This window comes from Protopterus annectens, chromosome 2.part1, assembly GCF_019279795.1.
Source record: "Protopterus annectens isolate FY-2018-M chromosome 2.part1, PAN1.0, whole genome shotgun sequence".
NCBI lineage: Eukaryota > Metazoa > Chordata > Ceratodontiformes > Protopteridae > Protopterus > Protopterus annectens.
In genome coordinates, this window is record NC_056729.1 from 1,215,041,510 (window position 1) to 1,215,058,011 (window position 16,502).

The window sequence follows — 16,502 nt, forward strand, 5'->3', positions numbered from 1 at the left end:
GACACTCAAAGTTTCAAGCATTGTCCGCTAAACCTCTTTACTTGATATTTCACAAGGTTAGGGTAATTTTATGAACAAATTCTTCCTTTCTAAGGTGGTGTCAGAATCCAACCTTAACCAGTCTGTTAATCTCCCAGCCTTCTTTCCAAATTTTGCAAAAAAAAAAAAAAAATTATATGTTAGTGGATGGGCATAGGCAGTTAAATGTTTTTACTTTCATAGAATGAAAAATGAAGGATTACAGGAAAACAGATCAATTATTTGTCTCCTTTGCGGATTCCAAATTAGACAAACCAGTTACAAAAGTATGTTTAGCTAGATGGTTGACTGAGCAGATTTCCTTTGTCTATAATAAATTGGGTCTTTCCTTACCAAAACCTGTCAGAGCCCATTCAAACCTGGTTCCTGGCAACATCATCAGTATTTTTTATCCATGACTTCCATGGACAATACATGTGCGGCTTCTACTTGGTTTAATCCTCATACTTTTACTACTCATTACAAATCGGATCTGGTCTCAAGGGGAAGAACAACTTTTGGCTCAACTGTGCGTAGAAATGTCCTTCCTTAGAGTCCTCCCAGGATTTCAACTAGCTGGGGGCTGTGTCCCAATGGCTGAAGAATTAATGAAAATTGACATCATCAGATAAAGAAGTTGTGTACTAACTATAACTTTCCATCTGTGTTGTCCATTTTCATTCTTTAACTTCCCTCCCTCCATACTCCTTTCTTTTAAACTAATGGCTTCTGGAAGAATGAGTCCTTATAAGAGAACCACTGTTCCTTTTGCTGAGCTCCAGCTATGTTTTTTTCCTATTACAAGGGTATTATTTTTTTCCTTTGATACTCTAAGCCAGCAAACAAGATCTGAGGAGGTTAAGGATGGAGCGTTTTGAGTAAGGGAAGAGCTTGAGAGTTTCAAGTGGCCACCAAGTGAAAATAACAGCTGAGCTGGATCTGAGGATCAAATCCGAACGCAGTGGTTGAGGAAGAATGAAAATGGACAACACAGATTGAATGTTATGGTGAGTACATAACTTCTTTTTTACTTTGCTATTTGAGTACAACCTACTGGAAATCAGGCAGTGGTATGGGAGAGAGACAACAGATAATTAATAGTGATTGTTTTCATAGTGCTACAGCAGCTGGGGATGTAGCATTGTTTGTGATTGTAACATTTTTATGGTTGCCTCACTGAGGCACACACAGGTGAATATTATGTGTATTATTCACTATTGCAAGAGAGAATTAGCCACTTTGTAAATCTGGCAGTGCATCAAATGTAGAATATGTGGAAACAGGGTATGAAACATTCTTATGAGGGGCCCATATAGTGGGCTTTTCCTCTGACATCATATTTTCTGATATATTTGCCTTGGAGGTCACTACATTTCAGATAAAGGGGAGTTTGCAGAACTGTCTGACAACATTGGGCCACTACTGCACAGCCAGTTTGCATTTTGCAGCAGAGAAAACTAGTGAAAGAGTGAATGATGGGATATTCATTAAATTATGCATTTAGAACTGGTGGCTTAAATTAAAAATAAAGTTCTGAATTTAAGGTCAATGGAATGGATTGTTTGTTATTCAGTAGACTACCAAGACATTCAAATGAAAACTGGGACTAAAGTAATTTAAAATCCAAATGTATTTCAGTTTATTTTATCAGTTCATTTTTCTGATTCTACAGTGAAACCAGTGAGAGAATAGTATTTATCTAACTAGCTGTTTAATAAAAAAATATTCCTGTTTATTACCCCTTTGGAAGTGATTTTGCACACTGTTGTTGTAGCTAGTGATTCCGTGATGGAATTTGTCTTGCGTCAACCACAAGGCTTTAATGGCAGTGCTTAACTGTCTGCAGCTAGGAAGACGTGATCTTTCCCCTCCATTTCTGGTGTATTTCTATTTCAAATAAGAAACAGAGCTGTAGAGGAGCTTGATAGCTCTAGTTTAGATGGCCTTCTTTCTCATTTTCCAAAGATATGTTCATCATTACTGCAAGACTATCTAGTGAAGATAATAAACCCCATTTCTCTATTCTGTGTCACTCATACTGCAATTCTTAATCTCTTTCTTGAAACTTCTGATGTCTCTCCCATCAAGCAGTTAGTGTTCTGTCTCCTCTTTTTTTAAATCTGTTGTTGACCATGGTCTGTCCACCTAGAGATCAAGGCTTCATCATTTATCGCCCATTTATTTCCTTTTGCTTTGTGCCACTCAGGGATACCAGGTGAGCAAGTTAAGAGACTGAGATTGTAACCAGCATCCAGGATGAATTTAGGAGGTTCCCCCTCCTGCAAACATCCTTCCCCGTTTGGCCATCTGGCTGAGTCTAGTGGCTGCTGTGCCAGGCTTAAAACTGGTGTGAGCTTCCATATACTTCATTTGCTTGAGTAGTGTGCTGTGCCCTCATTATCAGACTTGTGTCTCTATGTCCATCTCTTTGTGCATGGACTGCTTCTCTGTGGTTTAGCCCGTATATACTGGTCCTGTAGAAGGAACTAGGACCCAACCCCTTCCTTTGACATGTCTGAACCAGTATCATTCTTTTACTCCCATCCTCCTTCACTGCCTGCTTAAGTATCTGGAGTGCTAAATTATTACAAGGCATCTGGGGTGTAGAAGAACTCCAATGCTGTATGCTGTGAAGCCAACTGTGTCTTCTTCATTCCCTCCAAAAAGTTTAGAAAAATAGTAGAACAAGATCAGGAATATGCCAACATATAAAGGCTACAGTCTGACTGTAAGTGCTATCTCAAACAAGGCACGAATCCTGTGAAAACCTTGTGGCTGCACTTAGACACAGTCTTAAGTAACAAAGACTGGGTACTCCTCACATGTGCCATGTTCATTGACCTAAGACAAAGCCTTAGTTATTTTAGATCATGCCTTTACTCCTCCTCTTTCTTTGCCCTTCAGGCTTTGTGTGTGACTGCTTATGGTGACTTGCTAACCATCTGCATTCTCCCACCTTGTTTACATTTTGATGTTCTACATGGCAGTTCAAGGATCATATCTTTGTATTTTTTCATCCATTGTTATCGAAATCCAGTATGTTTTCCTGCCAGCATCTAGCCAGATTGCTTTCACATCTGCAGCTATTTTTTATTTATTTATTTTACATTTGTTGACCGGGCTAGTCTAGCTGGATATATGTCCATTTTCAGTAGAGGCCCGGGGAGAAAAGCTCCAAGCAATGGCAGAGACAAAATACAATATATAGTAATAGTTCCAAGAAAGACAGTATATAGTTTATAATTGAGTTTCAGTTAGACTTGAACAGAGCAGTATAGTAGGATATGCTAAAAACAAATACATATAGCAAGCATTTGAGAGATGGCAGTCAATAGAAATAATTAAAAATGTATTCTTTCATTACCACAGAAACACATAGAGCAGTAGAGCAGAGGAGTATAGAGAGCGCAGGAAGGGGAAAGAGGTGTCAGTCAGGATTAGAACAGGGACAAAGCCAGTGAGTTTTAAGGTATTCTTTGAGTAGCTTTTTGAAAAAGAGTGGAAGTAAGGGTGGTAAGTTCATTAGGAAGCTGGTTCCAACTTTTTCCTACTGTGTTGGAAAAAAGTGAGTCCTCTGCTTTGTTGTTGGATTTAATAGTGGAAACTAGTGGCTTATTAGCTGAGCGAAGTGTAGTAAGATTTTTGTAGGGGGTAATCAGATTAGTGAGGCTTGGGGTATTGTTAGGGTGATAAAGAATCTTATGGGAGATGACAAGTTGTTGGCAAAGTAGTTGGTTCTGCAATTCTAACCATCCCAGTTTGATGTTGTGACAGTGGTGAGTTCTAAAGGGGGTGCCAGTGGCAAATCTGGCTATGTTATTGTAACATGTTGAAAGTTTGGAGAGGTTGCTTTTAGAAAGATTGGTATATATTGCAGAAGCATAGAGTAGGGTAGAGATCAGATGGGTCTGGGAAATAGTTATTCTGGCAGAAGGGGTTAGGAAGGGTTTGATTCTGTAAAGGGTGCCAAGTTTTTTGTTAACAGACTTTATTGTAGAGTTAATATGGTGATCATAACTAAGGTAGTTATCAATTGTTACTCCCAGTAGATGGGTAGTAGTGTCAGGGGATATGTTAGTTCCATTGTTAGAGGTTACAGTGAAGTACAGTTGAGGTGACTTAAGAGTAGGAGCAAAGAGCAATAATTGTTTTGTTGGGGTTCAGTAGGAGACCATGCTGCAAGTTTTCAGCACTGTTAAATATGGATTGGTTGAGTGACTGGAGAGAGGTTATGGACTTGGCTGAACAAATTAAGGTAGAATCGTCTGCATGTTGTATGCAGGTGGCTTGTGGAATTGTGGTATGTAGATTATTAATAAACAAAGAAAAGATAAGAGGTCCTAAAATAGAGCCTTGAGGTACTCCAATGTTCACAGGGAGGGGTGTGGAAATATTATTATCCCAAAGTGTACAGCTTGATGTCTGTTTTCCAGATAGGATTTAAACCATTGTAATGCCTGTGGATCGAGTGATTGGGCTTTTAGTATGTCAATAAGCAAGTTATGATTCACCATATCGAAGGCTTTTGAAAGGGCAATAAAAAGTGTTATTGTTATGACTTTTGTTTATGGGGTCAGAAAAGGATAGCAGGGCAGTTGTGCTATGGAATGGCCTAAAACCGTGCTGGCAGTTGGCAAGTAAGTTATTCTGGAGAAGATGGTCAAGTAGTTGTCTGTGAATGCATTTCTCCATTATTTTAGCTATTGGAGAGAGTAAGGCGATAGGGCGAAAGTTGGAAAGTTCAGTAGATGGGCCACCTTTGTGTAGAGGGATGATGTGGGATACTTTCCATATGGATGGGATTTTGCTTTCTGAGATTGTTCTATTTATAAGTATGGAGATGGGGTAGGCAATGGCTTTAGCTGCAATTTGAAGGAATTCAGCAGGAAGACAGTCAGCAGAAGGGGTGCAAGGTTTAAGTTTTTGAAGGAGGTTGCAGATGAAGGCTGTAGGTACTGGTTTTATTTGAAAGGTTGGAGATGGAGTATTAGTGATATCTAATGGGAAAGAGGTAACAGGTGGTAAAGTATTAGCTAGGGTTAGAATGGCTTTGGTAAAATAGTTATTAAAGGCATCTGGAATCTGGTTTGAGTTATGGTCGAAACCTGAGGGGGCAGGAGTTTTAGCGTGGCCTGGCTTAAGAAGTTTGTTTAAGCCTGACCAGAATTTTTGTGGTTTTTGTTGGTGGGTTTGTTGGAGGTGAAGGAAATAGTCTCTTTTGTCTTGGAGAATTTCTTTTTTGGTGGCATTTCTTAATTGTTTGAAGTAGAGGTGATCTGATGGATTTTTTGAGGCTCTCCATTTGGCCCAGATTTTATTTCTGAGGAGGATCTTTTATTTAGTTAGTTTTGAGAGCCAGGGGGCAATTTTGGTCCTTATTCGGGAAGAGCGATAGGGTGCATGGAAATCTAGGATTTGAAGGAATCTGGTATTGAAGTAGGTCACTGCCTCATCAAGCTGAAGATGAGGCAATGGTGACCAGTCACATGCTTTTAGTTCATTTTGGAAGCTCTCTGGATTAAAATGTTGTTTGGAATGGGAGGTTTTAAAAATATTAGTGTTAGGGCTATGAATTTTGTGTTTAATAATAGAGGTTAGCATATGGTCGCTGATATCATCGGGAAGGATTCCTGGTTTATAAGTATCAAGATGGCTGTTGAGTAGGATCCACTCGAGGGTGGATTCCTTACTGCTTGGCTTATGGATTCGAGTAGGAGTGGTTATTATTTGTGAGAAACCGTGAAGATTTATGTGATTGGTAGGATTAGGGGAATTACAGGTTGCCCAGTCTATATTAAAGTCACCTAAGACGATGGTTTCCTGAGGTAGGTGAGTAGAGAGGTGGCTAAGAATATTTTCCAGGGTGCTGATATTATTTCCAGGGGGGAGGTATGTGCAAATTATATAGATAGATTTTGAGTGGTTGATTTGGAGTTTTACAGTAAGGGTTTCAGCATTAGAATCTGAGGGTAGGGGCACATTGAAGGGTGAGACTTGGAGTTCAGATTTATATAATATGGCTACTCCTCCACCCTTTTTATTCTTGCGGTCACATCTCAGGATGTTATATCCAGGAGGGATAATCTCCTGGTCCAGAGTTGAGGGCTTCAGCCATGTCTCTGTAATACAGAGAATATCAAATGAGTGCACATCTAAGAGTGCGTGTAGGTGGGAAATTTTACTGTTTATGCTGTGGGTGTTAAGGTGAGCTATCAAAAAGGAGTTAGCGGAGCTGTTTGGGAGAATGATAGTGGGAGATGTTGGGTTGTGGTGGTTAGTGGGAATATCTGTATTGGGGCCAGGGTTTGGATGAATATCACCATCTAGTAGGGGGTGTTTTTGAGGATGTTGTATGGACTTAAGGAGCTTATAGTGATTGTTTAGGGTTTTTTGATAAGGAAGTAAGCAATATGGGTACATCTATGGTACTTTGGAAGTATATAAATAGAGGTGGAGGTTACATTACTGTGGATGAGTGAGATTATATGGGAAATGGGTAGGGTTTGCTGATAGGGGTGGTGTTCAGGAAAAGAAACATGTTCAAAGAAGGTTAATGTATATGGTATAGTAAGACAAGTAAGAGTAGTAGTTAGGAGTAGTAGGTTTGTGTCTGTAGACTTGTGTGATGGGGTCATAGTGATGTGTAGATAAGGAGTTAGGGTATGGTGAGGGGAGGAGTGAGGTAAGTAAAAATAAGGATGAGAGAGGGTGCTGTATGAGGTTGAAGAGTAGATAGAAGTGATGAGAAATAGAATGAAATAAAGGTCAACTGTAAGATAGGGGCTGTATAAAGGTGAAATGTAGGAGAGAGGCTGTATAATATTAACAAAGCAGGATGTGCTGAGGAGAGTGTACCTGATGTGGTAATTAAATTACTAAGAGCTTATAGAGGTAGGGGCTGGGGCTGTTAAGTAGAGGAAGTAGGAGATAGGGTGATATGTAGAGGAGGTGTGGTTACAGAAGTATAAGACTAGGACCACTGGGGGTGGGTGGGAATTGGGGGTAGTGGAGCGGAGTGAGCCCGGTGGGCGAACGGAGTGGGTCAGAGCAGCTAAAAAGGTTTACAGAGACAGTCATTGAGGATGAGATACCTGAGGCAGAGAAAGCGGTCACATGTAAGTAGAAAGTGGTAAGGCAGTTAGTAGCAAAGGATGGTGGAGTGGGAGAGATAAAAGAGAACAATAGTATGAAGGAAGGAGAAAAGATGAGCAGGGGATTGAGAAGACCCAGGAAGATTAGCGACTAGGAAAAGGGGTAGAAAAACTGATTGGAATCTAGAAAAAGATAAATTAGTCTGTGTTCAAAACATTCTTTTTAAGGTGAAATGTCATCCTGATCTTCAGGTCTGATAGTGGTGATCTGTGTCAAGTCATACCCTTGTTGTCACTGACTTGACTGGTTACTGAAGAATTAGATTTCTCAGTTTTGCTAGTGCTATTCCATGTATTTGGGGCCAAAAGCAGGGTTTGTCAAAAGATTAAGGTGTTCAGATATCCAAACTGGAATATGGCATCTGAGTTTTCTACACTACTTTGCTGAACCTCAACCTTTTGAATTACTGTCCATAGCAGTGCTGCATTTAGCCTTAGGCATTCCGTAACAATAATTCCATATGAGTTTGCAGCACACTTTCTGGTTGTAGCATTTTTGTAGTTATCTCAATGACCTGAGACCACTTTTACTGTGTGATGATAAAGATGCAGAGATTCTTAAACACAAGAATCTTAGTTGGCTAAGCAAAATCAATTGTGGACGAATTTGAGGCTGTCCTTTCAGTTGTGTAGGTGTGCACATTGATGGTTACAAGAGTGTGCTACTCTGCTTGACATGTAATGGTAGTTTGTTCAAGAGGTGGTAGTATATTGGGTATGAATCTATCATGTTAACATGCCTTATTTATCTGTTGATGAAGGTTTTTGTCCTTTCCCTGGAATTTCGGGAACCATTTGTTTCTGTAAAGGGGTATGACTTGACACAGATCACCACTATCAGACCTGAAGATCAGGATGATATTCCACCTTAAAAATAATGTTTTGAACACAGACATTTTGTCATTCTGCTGTATTTAATTTTATTTAATTTACATTGTGCTCCAATGATAAGCTGCCTGGGAAAAGTCTAAAACATATGTCTTGGAATTTGACTGGATTCCTTGTTGTCACTGACTTGACTGGTTACTGAAGAATTGGATTTCTCGGTTTTGCTAGTGCTATTCCATGTATTTGGGGCCAAAAGCAGGGGTTGTCGAAAGATTAAGGTGTTCAGATATCCAAACTGGAATATGGCATCTGAGTTTTCTACACAACTTTGCTGAACTTCAGCCTTTTGAATTACTGTCCATAGCAGTGCTGCATTTAGCCTTATGCATTCCGTAACAATAATTTCAGATGAGTTTGCAGCACACTTTCTGGTTGTAGCATTTTTGTGGTTATCTCAATGACCTGAGACCACTTTTACTGTGATGATAGAGATGCAGAGATTCTTAAACACAAGAATCTTAGTTGCACGTTTCTAAAGAAGACCTTCTACTCACCACCTCATCATGTCAGCTACCCATATTTCACTGCTGAAATACAAATAATTTTAATTTGTCTGGACTACCATTCCTAATTTTATGATTGTTTATTCACAGCGCTCTGTTTGTGACTGAATTTGTGTAAATCACTGTGCGTGTGTTTGGATTTCCTCAGCCATAATTTACTTCCGACTTGCACATTTTGTTTCCTATTTTATTTTTTTTTTGGTTTTAATTGTGGCTTGGAGCATAAGTTGAAAAGGGTTCACGTTGGACGTGACCAGTTAATAAAAAACATGTAAGAGAAATAAATGAAGATGAAATTAGTCTGATAAGGGCATGCCTTGTAACTTACCTCAATTTTCAGATTTTTCTGCATCAGAAGTATGACATCTGTAAGTAATTGCACATTTGATCAGCTCTAAATTTCATCAGTCATCTGACATCAGGTCCTAACATGTGGGCTTTCCAACCAGACAATGCGCCAAATTTCTGTTTTTCTTTTTTCTCAAAAATGGTTAAGCAAAATCAATTGTGGACGAATTTGAGGCTGTCCTTTCAGTTGTGTAGGTGCACATTGATGGTTACAAGAGTGTGCTACTCTGCTCGACGTGTAATGGTAGTTTGTTCGAGGTGGTAGTATATTGGGTATGAATCTATCATGTTAACATGCCTTATTTATCTGTTGATGAAGGTTTTTGTCCTTTCCCTGGAATTTCAGGAACCATTTGTTTCTGTAAAGGGGTATGACTTGACACAGATCACCAAGGAGGATTTTGTAAGGGACTGAGTATATGGATAGGCCAAGCCAATCTGTCCTGATGAGTGAATGACTAGAGACAACTGATCTTTGTTAGTTGTAAATCTGAGCTCTGTCAAATTCAGTGATGTTTCAACAAATGCATCCCAAAATGGGTTTATATTCAATAATAGGTCTGACAAGAGTTGAGTAATGGGAATGAAGAAATTTTTTTAATCTAGAGGTGTTGCCTTTAGAAAATAGTTAAACCAGACATAAGGATAGTTGATCTACTACTGAGAAATTATGTCATTCGATGAGTAATTATAAACAAAAATGTCTAAATCCCCTACAGCAGTGTCTGTTTGGAAGGGTATGTCATCTGTATAGTAAGGTATGGGAATGTTTTGTTTACTAAAGCAAACTATAATTTTTCATGTTTAGCTTGAGACTGTTGTCCTTTCACCAGTTGTTAACATTGTCAGACCCATATTAGACAATGGGAGCCAGTGGAGGAACAATTAACATCTGATTTGCACTCATCTGCATACTTAGATGACTATAGTCCCAGGAGTGTTGGCTTGAAAGTTTGAGAAATAGATGCAGAACTGGAGAGGGGCCAACACTTAGCCCTGTAGTACACCACTGGTAATTGTTTTACCTTTAAAAATGGCACTGGTGGCTCCAGCTGCAGTCCAGCAGTTCACATAGAGGATTTAGGCTCTAAATTGTTAACGGGGAGACTACCAAGATGGCTGCACACTGAGTAAAAGCGTAATTTCAGCACTACCAATGGAAAAACAGAAACTCAGAAAAGAGAACTGATGAATGTGTCTCTTTGGGTCAAATTAATTTACTGGCTAGTAAGTGCACTACCTGGATGCCATCAGAGAAGAAATCTAGAGAACCTGAAAAAATCATCCTCAAAAGGTGAGGAGAAAACACTGGCTGGGAAGAATGATGCAGCTGTTCAGCAAAAAAGCAGGTCAAGCGCCAGCTTTGGTGCAGGACATGACTTCAGTAATCTAGAGGAAAAATAAGTCAAGTGTACTCAGAGATGATTAAACAAAACACTGTTGTAGTATATCAACTGAAACAAAAGGATGGGAAAAAAACAGAAGAAGCTTTAAACAGATACTCAGATGAGCTGATAAAACTGCAAAAAGTGGAAGTTAAAATTAAGAAAAGGCTGGGTAAGTATGAGACTGTTCAAGAAAGGGATGTTTCAAAAAAATTGTAGAATTACAGAACAAAGTACAGAGGGAAAACATGAGATTTTTCTTCTGTACCAGAAAAACTGGAAGGGGGATAGAGTGTATTCATTTGATGAAAGCACAACTAAGCATCTGTACTGGTTCATAGGTTAGTACTAGGTTTAACTGCCTTTGTGGGTCATTTTACGCCTAGCCATTTACCCCATCTGAGAATCAAACCCTGGACCCTCTGTTTGTAAGATAAACACCTTAACCATTATGCCAACCTCCCACCCTGGTATTCTACAGTAGGTGTTAATTGAAAGGGCACATTGTGTGTATGCTCCAAACTTGGCCAGGAGAAAGCAGTCAAGACCTCTAATAGTAAAATATACAATCCTACCAATAGAAGGAGTTAATTCTGACAAAACTATGGCAGAAGGATAAAAGTGCTAAAAGCCGGAGACAGTTTTTATGGAAAATGATTACCAGACAGAAGAGAAGCAAATTTATTTCAGCATCTTTAATCAGGGAATGTCAAGAAGCAGATGTGAAACTAAAGCTGCTGTATCCCATTATCTTGAGAATATTTTTTTCCTGGAGGGTCAGATACTTGGCTGCAGAACATGCTAAGAAGTAAATACAATTTTTTTTCCATGGGATTCTGCTGCTTATTCTTCTGATAATAAAGCTCGTAGAGAGACTGTGCCAGTGAAACCTTTTCCATTGTTCCAAAGGAAAATGCTTGAGAGACCGAAAAGGGGACAGTAGTTGACTAGAAGAACCGGGAGTACATTGGAAAAGAACCAGAGACTGGTTTGGGAGATGAAGATCAACAGGAAGAAAACCAGCAACTCAGAAATTAATGAATAAATCATCAGTCACATTTGTGAAATATGGCTAAACAAGAAAACCCAAAAATATTGGACTTATTGGACTTTGTTAAACTTGAAGGAGACTGCAAAACATATACCCTACTTCATGTTATTAAAGTTTGGAAGAACATTAACAAGAGGGAAAGGAGGAGGAAAGAAGTAACTGTAAGTAAAGCAATTTTTGTTTTCAATAGTAATTTTATAAAACATGACTTAAACTGCATATTATATGCTGCACATTTTTCAGTTATGTTGTATGTAATAAGGATACTAAAGTAAATAGGTGGTCTTTTTTTCCTTCTTTATTTCTTTCTTGTTCAGTTTTAAGAAATGTAGGCATTGCAATGCAAAAAGAGAAGAAAGTTTGGATAAAAGAGCATGATACAAGTAAAATTGATACACTTTTTCCTACTTTTTCATAGAGAAGTAACTAGATTAAGGCCCCATGGCTTGATCTAACAACACGTTTTAAGAGAAAGTAAGTAAAAGAACATAGTGGGTAATGAATAGTTTTCATTTAGCAAATAAACGTTCACAGTGCAACATGAGAAGCTTTCAGCTGAAGGCAACTTGTTTATCTGGTTCTCTTGTTTCTGTGAGACAAGCTAATAAGGGCAATCTGAACAAAATATTTTTTTCTTTCAGTGGCTAAAGATAATGTTTTCTGAACGCATTCAAGTATTCTACATGTGAGAGAGGAATATATAGGTGAGACACAAACAGCACTTAAAGTAACTGTAAGCACAGGCTGTAGACATACATAGGTAATCTTCAGTATAGCTTTAATTTAAGCTTGTGAGTGTAGCCGTCAGTCTGGGACAGTTGCTCCTGTTGGGAGGGTTAAACTTCTTTATTTGAAGATGTGCATAGCTTTGTGCATTTGTATTAAGTTAATAGGTTGTGTGGGTGTGTTTTTTTTTTTTTGATATTTTTCATTAAAACAAAATGTCTTGTAATCTGTGACAGTTTCAAGTGGATATGACAAGAAACAACTGTATAAAAGATCAAGCTGCCAAATCTTGGTGTATGCTTGTAACACAAAAGCTGAAACTAGACATTAAAAAGCTGTTATACATAACAGATGGGCATAGTAACTTCTTATCTTAATGGCAACCCTTTCCATATTGTCTTTGAATGTGGATGGTCTCACAGGTATATACAAAAAAAGAAAGATTGGTGAACTGTATTAAGAAATGTAGAGTGCAAATAGGTGTGCTACAGGTGACACATTTGGAAAGATATAAGCATATGGATTTGTTAAAGAAATATTTCAGGATAGTTATTAAGTGAAATATCTGGGACAAAAGAAAAGTACTTAATATTCATTCCTAAAGAGGGGGAAAAATTATAATTGTGGTAGATTTGTGGTAGTAGGGAGCTACTGGAAGGGGAGGATGATTATGCTGGCATGTATTTCTATCCCCCCCAAAAAACTGCTACATTGGAGCCTAAGAAAAGTCTGGGAGAAATAATCAGTTTTTATCAGGGAGTATTGTTTGTAGGCGAGGACTGAAATTTGATTTGCAACAGTGAGGATGTATTTTGGAGGCCTAGAAGGGAAAATATAACACAAGAGGGTAGATTTTTGAAGAAATCTCTTTAAATGTTTGGTATGGAAGATGTGAATTCAGTACTATAGGGACTTGGAGAGAATTTGCATTGTTATTCCCCAAAGTATAAAAACTGGGCTAGGCTAGTAGACAGAAGTTACGTTTCACAGGAGCATGTGGATTTAATTGAAAGTTTTAATACACGTCCAGTTACTATTTTGCATCATATGTCAAATAACTTAAAAATACAGGGTAATGAAATAAAAATGAGACTGACACTTCCCCACCTATCTTAAACAGAGAGGAGTTTAAGGAATGGGAGTTATTAAGGAAGATAGAAATTCCTTCAGAAAATATACTTAGGAAGTGGGATAAAATGAAAGTGGAGTTTAAAAATCGGGCAGAAATAAAAGAAAGAGATGGTTAAGAAGTAACAAGTATTATTTACAGGGACTGACAAAGTATTTCAGAATAGGAGAAATTTCACATAAAAAGAGGCACAACTGCAGAGTGCTAAAGAGAAAATAAGGGGCTACCTCGATAATGTGCAGGAGTTTAGAAAGATTGCTGTTAACTCGTTCCCTCCAGTACAACACTTTTGAGTGTGTACCTTTAACTCCCAGTGGGTGTGGCTTGAACCTTTAAAAAATGAAGTAATCACCTTACAGTTCTAAAAAATGCTCATTGACAGAGGTCAAATGCCACTACGGTTGTGTCTGCCATCGTGTATGCTTCAAGACAAAATATTCTGACACCTTACATGTAGCATGGTTTTGGAATTATTAATGCAAATATGAACAAGCAATATCTGATGCATAGAGGCGCAGTAGGAGGTAACTGCAGAAATGCCTTGAGGCATCACTTGGATGTAATGAGTTGCAACAGTGTTTTGATAGTAGCTCCAGAGCACAAAAGCATTGGCCCAGGCAACAGAAAATAGAAGGAGTTGCTGGCAAGCTTAAGGAGCCTATACATTTTATGAAAATCTGTATAAAGCAGAGAGATGTGGAACTCAAGGAAAAAGTACAAATGGAAATGTTTATGGAAGAATTAAATATGTCAAGGTTAAATGTAGATGAGGCTCTTACTAACTTTTTAGGATAGGAGGAGATGAGATAAAATGGTGATGTGTAACCAATTTACAGGAAAGCCTTCGGGGATAGATGGTATTTCTGTGAAGATTTGGAGGCTAGAAGGAAGAAAGTGATAAAGAAATGAAAGGTTTTTTAACACGAGAAGCAGCTCCAACATTCTGGATGAAAGCTGTGGTGGCTGTAATATCTAAAGATGGTAAAGACCCAGCAGATCCAGCTTCATATAGGTCTATTTCACTTCTAAATCATAATTATAAAATGTTTATGCCTGTAGTGGCTTAAAGAATAACAGAGCATATACCTATACTTTAAGTTAGGGGATTGCGAACAAGATCTGAAGAAGGAGGGGAATACAGCATTATGGATAAGGGAGGAGCTTGAGAGTTTGTGGTTTCCACGAGCTGTAGAACAGCGGCTGAGTCAGATTCGAGGATCGGATCTGAACCCGTATGTTGAGGAAGAATGAAAATGGACAACACAGATAGAATGTTATGGTGAGTACATAACTTCTTTTTTCCTCAGAACATAGTAAAATGTTGCAAGGAACAGTTTCTGAGATTTCCCAGCCAGACTCGGATTTCTGCCAGTTGAACATCACAGAATCTCAAGTTTCATGGCTTCTACAGTCTCATGATTCCTGTGGTCAGACTTCACACAAGGAAAATTCAGTAGTTCAAATCACTTTAGACCCACCATCAGCACCCCCTCCTTTTATTTCTTGTTTCACATCAGCACCCCCTCCTTTTATTTCTTGTTTCAGTGCTGGAATTTGTTTTCCAACCTAGGTCTCCCCTTTTTCTCTTTCAGTGCCTACTCAGTCTGCAACTACAGATGTCTTTTCTTATCACCGTTGCAGTATTCTGTACTCTTTGGATATTCTGTCAGGGGTAGCTTAAAGGGACAATCCCAACATTTACAATTCAAGTCCAAACTACAACTGAACAAAGTAACACTCACTTGACAGCCTCACTCAGATTCCCACCCACAGTGTCAGTTTGCTTGTAAACATCCTGCATAGCTTCAGTTTCAATCCTGCTTTGGCTCCCAATCTCAACTTCATTTGAGTTTTATGTTCCTATCACGCTTCATGTCATCTGTCCACAGTTAATAACTTTTCAGGTTGTCAGTCTGTGAAGTTTGTGTGTTTTCTTTCTGTTTTTTTGGGAGGGGGTGACTGTCTTTTTTTTATTAAATATTTAATATTTATCTGCAGATTTTTTTTACTGTAAACTTAGCAACACACAGTCTCAGTAATTGCTGACTGGTCCCATATTGCTGTTTGCAACGTGCTCCATGTATTTGAGTCATGCCTCTCAACTGTACAAACTTTTGCAGAATGTCAGGAGTTTTGCTTAATATTTCTGGTCCATTGTCTAAGAAAATGGAGCTTTTCTGGCAAAGTAGTGGTGAATCATTAAGGACCAAAGTTAGACAATAATGACAGACATTTGAGTTTGCTACTTCATACCCTTCTGTAAATTCTTGCTAATGTAGAGCCTATAATTCTGCCACCACTACTTTTGACTTGGCCTGGACTTCTTGCTCTAAGAGGCTCACAGGAGGTGTTCGTAAGCAGGAGGAACTCTGCCCTCCATCTGCCATATGGTACATATGGTACATGCCTACCTTGCTATATAGCACGATTGTTACACTTAGAAATATGTTACTGATAATCTAACTAGATTGAGATGGGACCTAAAACTGGATCAGATATCTCAATACTAAACTCTTATCAACTGCTCCTGCTCTAAAACATAGCATTTTAGAATGATCATTCATTGTGGATAGTTTCTATAGTAACCGCAAAGAGCAATCGTTCTATAAGATAAACTTTTACTGACAGGAGCATTTGGTAAGCACTTGGTAGTTGAACATCTGTCAAAGGTATATATAGAAGAGTTGACATACTTTTGGAATTGCTTGGATATTGGCATGGATATCCTTAAAAATGCTGGAAAAAAATGTTTAATTTTATAAGTCAACTGGTTCATTCTGATCTTTTTTTCAGCTACAAGCCTGACAATAATAGCATGGATAAATGCAACATACATGGATAATTTTGAGGAGAAAACCAACCATTTTCTTGATAAGTGGGAGGAAACTGAAGCAGCCAAGGAAAACCATCACAGACAGAGAAATAATGTGCAGCCACATAGATCAAGACCAAAGACCAGGACAGAATCCCTGGACCTTGGAAATGTAAAAGAGAGATCCCAACCACAAGGCTATCATGCTACCTAAGTAGCCTGCTCAGAATCATGCATTTTGCATATTATGGCCGATCAACCTTTTCTTAACAGAATGCAGATCACTGTGTTAGCCCATTAGCTTATGTTGCCATCTGTTTGCTAGGTCACTTTCCTTAATTCCTTTTCCTGTTATAATTTGTTTCTTCATTGTTTGCCCACATGAATTGTCCTGATTCACTATATTGCTTCCTCTGTGTCTGTTGTACTCCATTATTATATTCAGTATATGTACCTTATTGCATGATATTCCATTCATGTTTCCATGCTGA

The 16,502-nt window shown here is 38.5% G+C and overlaps 1 protein-coding gene across 6 annotated transcripts in view; it reads left to right on the forward strand.

Annotated features, from left to right (window-relative positions):
- LOC122794391 (CD2 associated protein) overlaps positions 1–16,502 on the forward strand; it is a 3,269,826-nt gene that overhangs the window by 2,222,733 nt on the left and 1,030,591 nt on the right. The window lies entirely within an intron of this gene.